Genomic DNA, 10,344 nt, shown 5'->3' with positions numbered 1-10,344 from the left:
CAATATTCAAACAAAATTGGTTTCTTCATGCGCTGTTGGTTTATGAGTACCAAACCAGCCTCTTTCCAAAGAGGGGAAAGCATCAGTTCCCAGAGAAGCAAAAGATCCGTCTCCATAGGATCCCACATCCTCCCCTCCGAATGATTCGATTCCATGTGCTCCCAACGCTTTTCCACTCGAAGACCCAAATGCGGCGTAGTCATTAATGGTTCCCAAATGTCCAAATGGTTGCAAATGTCCATCCCACTCGTGATGGTGCCTTAACTCCTTCAACGCATTTTGGAAATCTTCGTTCTCCCATCCCCAACGTGGCTTTTGTTTCTTCTTCATGGCCTTCAGTCTAAAATGAACACTTTCCTTAGTTTTATTTTCTAATTATCATTCGAACGTAGATTTGTGTATTTGCTCTAACTATAAACCGACTTCAAAAATTTAATATTTATTAAATATTTTCTTTAAAAGGAACACAGTATCATTTGAATTTCATTACTTTCCCGCGCTAGTTTCCCGAATTTGATTGGCCGGATCTGCTATCACGAGAAGAGACCGCTTAAAATTCGGGTGGAATTTTTCAAATGATTCTGAGGCGTTTTTATAAAAGCCTTGAAAACAAGTGGCCAAATCTACAATAGAAATAAGAAAAAATAAATCAGCTAAGCTAATACCCAAACGAGCAGCTAAATCGCCGAACGTTATCCAAGATGGCTGACCAATAATATTGGAGATTTAAGGCACGTGACGGCTGGCAAATCAAAATAGTGAGACAAAATTATCATCGTCTGCAGCTCTGTTTTTTATCTGTCTGAATTTTTGGCTGATACCAACTAGGAGCAACAAACACAACACCCCACACAAGGAGAACGCAACCCGTCCAAAGTCGTGGATTTTCTTGTGTACGTTTTTCATTGGCTAGACGCTTTAGGGCCTGCTGCCGTTGGAAGGGGAAAATTCGGAAATTGTCTTCCCCCCGCAGCGTAAAGGCTCGTGACGCTCGTCCAATGAAATTCGTACACAACCCTTCTTTAGCGTGTTTAAAGGCTAGCTGCGTTCTCCTTGTGTTTGTTGCTCCTAGATACTAGCAATATGACAGAGTAAGTTAATAAAATTATATTGTAGTGATTTCTTAAATTTTGTAGTTCTATAAGAAGATAGAAAATATTATTGCTTGTCAAATATAATCGTAAACGTTTTAATTTCCAAAGTAAATCCATTAAATTGGGAAGATTATATTCCCAACTCACTGAGTAAATCCATTTCCCTGGTAATCCATAAAAGCAGGCATACATAATTATTCCAAAAAAAATACATTAAAAGTAATCTAATTTAACACTTGTGTAAATACTATTTACAAATACACCAAATAGTGTTTAAAAAAAATTTTTCCTAAAAAAAATATAACATACAATAATACCATAGGGCTAGTGTTTTCACAATCAAAACTTGTATATCATTCTTTTCATTAAATAACTGTGTATTTTTTAATATTCTGATTTAACTTCATTTAAGTTTACAAATTTAAAATAAAACATTTTATTCAGCTAACTTCTAGGAATTTAGCATATTTAAAAGTAAACTAAAAAAATTATTTTGAAAGATTAAAATCTTAATTTATACTTCTAATGCAAATTTAAATATAAAAGTTACCTAAAATTGTCAAAGTAAAACTTTCTTGCCTTAAAATATAAATTAAAATTTTGGTTTATAAGACTGCATGTATGATTTGATCATATTTTATAGAAGGGCATTTTTAATTATGGAACCTTTAACTGGAACTAGTCATTTTTAAATATTTAGCCTCAAGATACAACCAAACTGTTTGGTTACAAATTTCATTTTAATAAACTTAGAAGGGCATTTTTACCTCTCCGAACCACCGTGTCTGTCTGTGGGTCTGTCGGTCAGGCCTGCGAACGCGTTCGCATTTTCGGTGCAAAGTGTAATCACTGCGTACGCAGTTTCTGGAGATCTCTGCTTTCGCAGTTTCTCGAAGGGTTGCCAAAACCACCGTGCGACGGTGAGCGTTAACGGATTCATTTGCGGTTTGGTCTGGATGGTGTTTTTTCGCTCACCGTCGTGACGGTTTGGTGTATTACGTTTTTGTGTATGTTGAGTCTGTTGTGTTTATATGGGCGTTTTCTCTCCAACTTCTTCTTAATGACTTTGGGACGGACCGAGTGCTGAGTGCAATGCTACCTCTCAACGTCCAATGGAAGGGTTTCCACCAGTTGTACACGGTATACGTCTTAGTATCATTTTGCGATCGCATCGGGCGGGATTTGAACCCGAGACCTCCTGCTTGACAGGCGGACGTTCTACCACAGAACCACCGACACTTGTTACGGCTTATTGAAAATTAGACCTTCAGCTTTATCGGAAGCGTATTTAATAGAGTACGAAATTTTGGTTTAATTGAAATAGAATTGAAATTGAAATTACTGCATCGAAGAAATTCTAATTTAGCGTTTCTCTATTGTTTAAAAACAAATGCGCCACCCAGGTTTCGAACCCAGACCATTCGGCTTGGCAGTCGAGCGCTCTACCACAGAACCACCGATAGCTGCTTTGGTTAACTGAAATTAAGACTCGCATCGTAAGCATAATAGGTAATAAAGTCTTTTTTATTAATGAATTTATGAAGGCCTAATCTGGTTTTTTTACGAATGAAATTTTAAAGGTTAAATCTTGTTTTGACGCAGTCGCCGAGATAAGAGGGTTAAAGGGTAGACCCTGTGGGTGGTCCACTTTGTTAGTTTTTTTGTTATTTATTTACGGGTATTCTTAACGACCTATATGTAGTTGTGTTAATTCAAAGGCGATAATTTACCGTTTATTGCTTTAAGAGCTGGCGGTTAATCAAGTGGCTCTCTGTGCTTTGTTGATGGTAAGGTTTTTGCTTCTTGTAAATATATTTGGTGTGGATATTTGGATATCTACGATTTCTAACGCAGTCAATGATTTCCTGGGTGTGCGAGTCATTATATGATATTGGAAATTGGGGGGCATTGGTCTTTTTCATGCGGTATGTGTCACAACGTCAACTGGAAGTCTACGAGTGTTGAAATAAAATGAGCGTTAAAGATGCGGCAAGTATTTCGTAAGCGAGAAAAATACAAATACCATCTGTAGATGTTTCTTTCATTAAAATTTGCTTAGTATTATATTCAACTGATAAACATGTACTGTAAAAAGGGTTAAATTCAATTGTGCATTGTTTTAGTGAGTCTAACTCGCTGTTGTAACTACTTAATTTATAATATTCTGAATAAATTAAACTCGATTGTTTCGTCTCAATTATTTAAATTAAAATTAAAATTTTATACCGGGCAGGGTTTGAACCGAGAATACGTTTTTCGGAAATAACTCTGAATTGCGGAGATATCTTTGGGGGTCGTGTCGAGAAATTAATACCACTAGGGACCATACTTCCGAGGAGAGGTATATTTTGGCTTGCCAACTTGTTAATTATGAAATTTCTCATATTTGATGAATCAATTATCAGACTTAATCACTCTGAAGAGCATATACAATTTGTGAGTAGACAAATGGATTAGAAGGGAAATGGATTCACTCACAATGTCAGTGAGTTGGGAATATAATGTTCCCAATTCAGTGGTTTTACTTTGGAAATTAAAACGTTTACGATTTTATTTCACAAGCAATAATATTGTCTATCTTTTTATAGAGCTAAAAAATTTAAGAAATCACTACAATATAATTTTAATAACTTACTCTGTCAAATTGTTGGTATCAGCCAAAAATTCAGACAGTTAATAAACACAGCTGCAGACGAAACAGCAGACGACGACAATTTCGTCTCATTGTTATGATTTGCCAGCCGTCACGTGACTTAAACCGCCAATATTATTGGTCAGCCATCTTGGATAACGTTCGACGATTTAGCTGCTCGTATACACAAGTGACCACACAGGCCTAAGTCAAAACCCTACACTAACTATTACCTTTAACCTCAAGGATCCCAAGCTGCTGATTGGATCTTCGTAAACTTCTTGTTAATAAACTTTACTTTTTACTTTAACCTTTGACCATATTGGTACGTCAAATTATTACATTACACAACGGTTTTCTGGCGCTTTTATTATAATAATAATAAATAATAATAATCAGCTAGGCTAATACCCAAGGCACCACCTTACGCCTAAGTCATCAAGCGACTTTTGAAGCCATTAATTCAGGTGGTCGGGTTACGACGCGTAGGAGGGTGGTGGCAAGATCTTCATGCCACGCGAGCCAACAGCTCCCTACACTAACTATTACCGTTAACCTCAACAAGGTTTTATGGAAGGGGAAACCGAAGAGCTCGGGGGAAAACCCCTTAAACCAGTGGGGAGATAACTTGCAAATTCAACGCGGAAGGAGTTGTTCCGAGTTTTCACCAAGTGCCACAAGCTGGGATCGAACCCGACTCCTCTTCCTGCGAGGCGAAAGTGCTTACCACTCCGCCACCCCAGTGACCCCACGGGCTACTATGTGTTTTACTTCGAATTTCCACCAATAGATGGCAGATTATTTCTATTATTTTACTCTTTTGATAGAGCCGACAAAGGAATTATCTTTACACTTTTTAAAATAAGCACTTACGGAATAATAGCGTGTTTGAAAGATCTAGCACCAATTCCAAATATGATGGCCAATCCCGCTAACTTCTCTATTTCGGAACATTCCACTCCCTGGGAGACGAATAACAGAATTGGGACCGTGTACAAAAGGAAATAAGGTATACACTTTTGGAATAACATCACCAAACCTGCATAAAAAAAGACATGTATAAATGATAAATCTTTAACAATTCGTCATGAAACCAATATAACGATAAATGAAATTAGCGAATAAGTAGATTGGTCCATTATGAAAAGGGATAAAAAAAGCTAAACCCTAAACAAATTTGAAGAAATTAAAAACTTACAAATAGCTCGTACCGATAGGTCTTCGAGCAAACAAAATGACGCGAAACTCGGACCAAATAGGTCTTCGAGTGAATAACTAAATTAAATTAAATAAAATAGCCAGAATTTCCAACGGTAGACCGGTTTCGTCCTTTTTGGGACTCATCAGTACCGTGCGGGAAATCTGGCTTGCAACTATAACACCAAATAGAGAAACTAAGCCTAAATATTAAAAATTTCAAAACGAGTTGCATAGCAACGGGAAGCCGAAAAGGGGGAGGGTGGTGGAGAATAGTATATACGAAATGTAACGTTAAAAGGTTTAATCATATCTAAAATTATAAAATATATTAAATCATATCTAAAATAATAAAATATATTAAATCATATCTAAAATGATTAAATACATTAAATTATATCTTAAATGATTAAATACATTAAATCATATCAAAAATAATTAAAAGGATTAAATAATGATTAATTGGAGTTAATTAACTCATGGTTAAAAGATTAAATCGAGATTTTAATGATTTAATCGAGATTTCAATGATTAAATCGAGATTTCAATGATAAAATCGATTTTTCATTTAATTAATCGAATTGGAAATTATTAAATCGAGCTTGAAATGATTCAATCGAGCTTGAAATAATTCAATTGAGCTTGAAATGATTCAATCGAGATTTCAATGATAAAATCGATTTTTCATTTTATTAATCAAGCTGGAAATTATTAAATCGAGCTTGAAATGATTCAATCGAGCTTGACATGATTCAATCGAGCTTGAAATGATTCAATCGAGATTTCAATGATAAAATAGATTTTTCATTTAATTAATCAAGTTGTAAATTATTAAATCGAGCTTGAAATGATTCAATCGAGCTTGACATGATTCAATCGAGCTTGAAATGATTCAATCGAGATTTCAATGATAAAATCGATTTTTCATTTAATTAATCAAGCTGGAAATTATTAAATCGAGCTTGAAATGATTCGATCGAGATTGCAATGATAAAATCGATTTTTCATTTAATTAATCGAGTTGGAAATTATTAAATCGAGCTTGAAATGATTCAATCGAGATATCAATGATTTAATATAGATTTCAATTATCCAATCGAGATTGCAATGTTTAAATCATGATTAAATTTTTAATCACGTAGTCATGATTATTAGAAACCGCAAAAACCTTTTTAACCTCCCCTATTTGTAACCAGAAATTAATTGAACATTGCTCATCTTTGATTATTTGATATGAAAACCATAACTTACGTTTTATGTCGGTGAAGATATCAATGGGTGCATTCCTTTAAATGGAACTGTGATAACTCTCGCTACTGATGTGTTACTCTTAGATAATCTATTGTCCAAATGACCCTAACTACGGCCCTTGAAGTTCCATTTATATGAGTCGGATGAAAGTTTTATCAACCGCATCTAATAATCTTCCATGTTCAATATATCGCATACTTCAAGAACCTAACCTGGTTTTTTCATGGGCAGATCTCAAATTAGAACACGCAATTCTCTTCGTGTGAACCAAATGACAGGGGCCGTTTTCTTCACTGAACTGCGTGTCAAATTCATTTCTAAAATCGTTTAAATATAATAAAATGAATTAATTTTTTCTTAGTCTTCCGTATCATTGAACAAATGCATTTATATTCAAAAACGTTCAAGTAAATTGTTACTTAATGACGCGCAACCCTTCGTTGTTCTCGACACACAACCGTGAATTCACTGTCAATTCAATTATTGAAGACCAGGACCTTTGCCATGATGCAAATAGTTTTTTTTTTCTTTTTCCCATATTATTATAAAAAACAATTTCTTCGAATATTCAGAAAATAATTTATAAACAGAAATACTCATTTCCTTCTTTCAAATGCTTCCAAATAAACTGCTCTAGGTTTCTCAAATGCTGAAATTTAAATGTATTTTAATTAAAATGCCTATCTTCAAATTTGATTGTTTATTTAAAATTTAAATGGAGTTCTTTCAAATGTTATTATTTATCTTCGTTCTTAAGTGGAATTCTTTTTAAAATGTGCATGCAATACTTAACTTAAGTTTTTATTTTATTTTAGTATTGCACAAGACACAGGTTCCTATAATTGTTTACACTTTGTATTTCCTTATAATAAACTCATACTATTATTATTATTATTATAATTATTATAATTAGACTTGTGTAACCAGAACCTTTACTCCTTTAAAAATAACACAATGGCCCGCTTAAAAGAAATTGAAATTGACATTAAAACTTAAGCGAATCGCTCACTTTTCCTTAAACTTTTAACTTTAAATTTTTTTATAAATACGTAAGTCAATCCTGACAAACAAATATGTAACACTTGTGCTATTTTTTGTAACAATATAAAAAAAATATAACAAACAAACTTAACGTCTGTATAAATTTTAAAAGTGTTACTAACATGTTTTTATGCAGAATAAACGAAGTTTGAATTTAAATTATTGTTAATATGTAAATTCGAAAATATAAAATAATTACAAAATTTGAATGATTTTGGACATTAATATAAAGGAAAAAGGTATGCACTCTTAGATAAATGGTGTAGATTAGAGATCTTAGATCAGGGGTGCCCATATTTCTATTTCGAAGTGCGATATTACCATTTCCATGTTTAATTTGTTTATAGTATTTATTTTTATATTATACAATTTTGATATATTTTCGAGTGAGACATTTATTAAATATTTCCCATTTGGTACCCCTGTCTTAGATAAATACCATAAATACTTAAGGTTAATTTAGTATCACAAATCGTCAAAATACGATATTTCATAAAAATAGAATTGCTGGCTACTAAAGTTGCGGTCGGATTACTTGCAAATCCTAAATAAAGATATTAGGATCCACAATCATTATAATATGGTTATGAAATTTAAATATGGTTATAGTTCAGTGCGTCGCTTGTAACCTCAAAGTGTGCCAACGAAATTTAATTTGATAAAGGAAAGTAATTTTTGTTTTTCTGTTGACTATTGAAGCGAAATAGAGTCTTCTTGAAGTCAATAACGGTTTTTGACTTTGAAAATTACAACACTCTACTTTTAAATTGCTTTGGATAAAATACCAAATATATTTCACATAAAACGTCAAAAATTATTTGTTTAATAAATTAAAAATTTTATGATATCCATATTGTTTACAAAATATAAAATGACAAAACATCGCCGTTAAAACCAAAACACGTAACTTGAGATACGTGGTTTCGTCAAAATTGACATATTTAGATTCTACACCCCAATTTACGTATATAACATCAAAAACATTAATAGTTTGCAATTGGATTTATTTTTTTAAATCGAGAAAACATTTAAACGTATCTTTGATATTCACAACTTATTTCGCGCAAAAGCACGTATCTTGCTTATTTTCAGCTCCTATCTCACTTCATGACGCAAAACCACGTATCTCTAAAAATTCCCCTTTAGCAAAATATTTTTAAATTAAAATCCTCATAAATTCAATATTGAAACGAAATTATTTATCTTTAAAATTAACTCACATGTAAAAACCTAACACGCGATTTCACAAGTCCAGGGCTGCAAAATCAAAAATCCATTTTTCTCAAAAAGGCCACCGAAAAGATACGTGGTTTTGTTTTAACGGTGACAATTAATGAAATGACGTTGAGCAGTTTTTATTACGCGTTGATTAAATCTAACTAGCTCAATGTTCGACGCTTCGATTCATTTCTTTTGGGTTCATTCGGCGTGAAAGCGTCAGGCTTTCAGTCGACAAAAACGACAATAGAAAAAACAAACAGACGGTGACGGGTATAAGAACAATAGAAAAGAACAGTTCAAGTTCAGATGAAAGTAAACACTCATTTCAACCACTTACCGAATTACTATTTCTACCACGGCAAGGTATGCTACTCAATTTTTTATTTTTTTTGCCCGTATATTCAATTTCAATTGCACATTTCGGGGATATACTTTATCATTTACTATTAAAATATACAGTATAGTATTAGTAAATAAAACGTATTTAAATATAAATATTTTATGTTTTTTAAATTGAAAAATCTGTGAGACTCGCATACTAACATATATTTAAGATAAGCAAAACCATATTGAAAAGTTCTGCCATAATAAATATGAATTTCTTTACGTTTTAAATGAATTTATTTGAATTTTTCATGTATGAAACAATGTTATCTGTTTAATTTAAATTGGATATATTTGATTGCATTTTTAAAATTTGATTTATTTGATTGAAAATTTATACAAAATTGGACATATTTTACTATAAATTTAAACAAAATTGGGCATATTTTATTGAATATTTATACAAAAATGGGCACATTTGTTTGAAAATTTATACAAAATTGGGCATATTTTATTATAAATTTATACAGAATTGAGCATATTTGATTGAAAATGTATACAAAATTAAATATATTTTATTGAAAATTTGTTAAAATGTGAAATACTTCATTCAATTTTATAAAATTTGGCTTTATTCCGATTTGATGAAAATGATTTGATTCAAACAGAATTGGATGGGTCTTGATTTAAGCTGGAACCAAATTTGGACCCTGGATCAAGTCATTTGCATAAGGGATTATTTAGCAAACTACAGTTTTCGAATGATAATAAATGTTTTTGTTGTTTCTTAGGCTATCGTAGGATGGTTTCCTCGAAGAACATTTACGTATTTATCGGAGTACTTTTAACCCTAGGCTCGTTAAACCACGTCCGTGTTTCTGGCATATCATTGGATAAACTCGCGGCTCTAGCATTTTTTCTTCGAACAACAGAAGGAATGTCGCCACTTCCAATTCCAATTCCACATTTGAAACAGAGCCGTACCAACATATTTCCCGTTCACAGGTACGTATATCGAATTCTTCATTTATATTTTTTTGGTTAAAGGGAGTAGGGAAAAATGTCTTCTAGCAAGGGCTACGACTGGTTCTTAACGTCATCAATCACACGTAGCTTGTTTTAAACCTGGTGGAAGAAACGTGAAAATCGTTGATTCACCATAAATCTAGACGTGCATAGTTCCTTTAAAGGGTTCCACCAGCCACGATAGGGATAAAACATTGGTCCCCTCCGAGCCAATCTGGACGTTAGTTTCGTTATTTCCCAGCAACGAAGAAGGGCGCTGCAGACCAGACGAATTTCTCGTGTATTTCCTCACGATTATGTCTCCCTTCACCGACTATAGAGGGGGCACGTTTTCCTCCCCCTTGCGACGAAGGTGGAACCCTTTTAATCACTGTAAAAAAGATTCTGTTCATTTATGAGGTTTTGCTGTAAATTTTTACATTATTTATTTTTAAATAAAACTTGGTACTAAAGCTTTTGAAGAAGTATATATACAGGGTGTCCACTAAAAAACGATCCAGGGAGAATAACTCAAATTTGGTTTTAGTTAGGATTTTGAATTTTTCGGGTCACATAGCA

Source organism: Leiobunum rupestre, chromosome 2 (assembly GCF_980474605.1).
Source record: "Leiobunum rupestre chromosome 2, qqLeiRupe1.1.hap1, whole genome shotgun sequence".
NCBI lineage: Eukaryota > Metazoa > Arthropoda > Arachnida > Opiliones > Sclerosomatidae > Leiobunum > Leiobunum rupestre.
Note: the sequence above shows the minus strand (reverse complement) of the source record.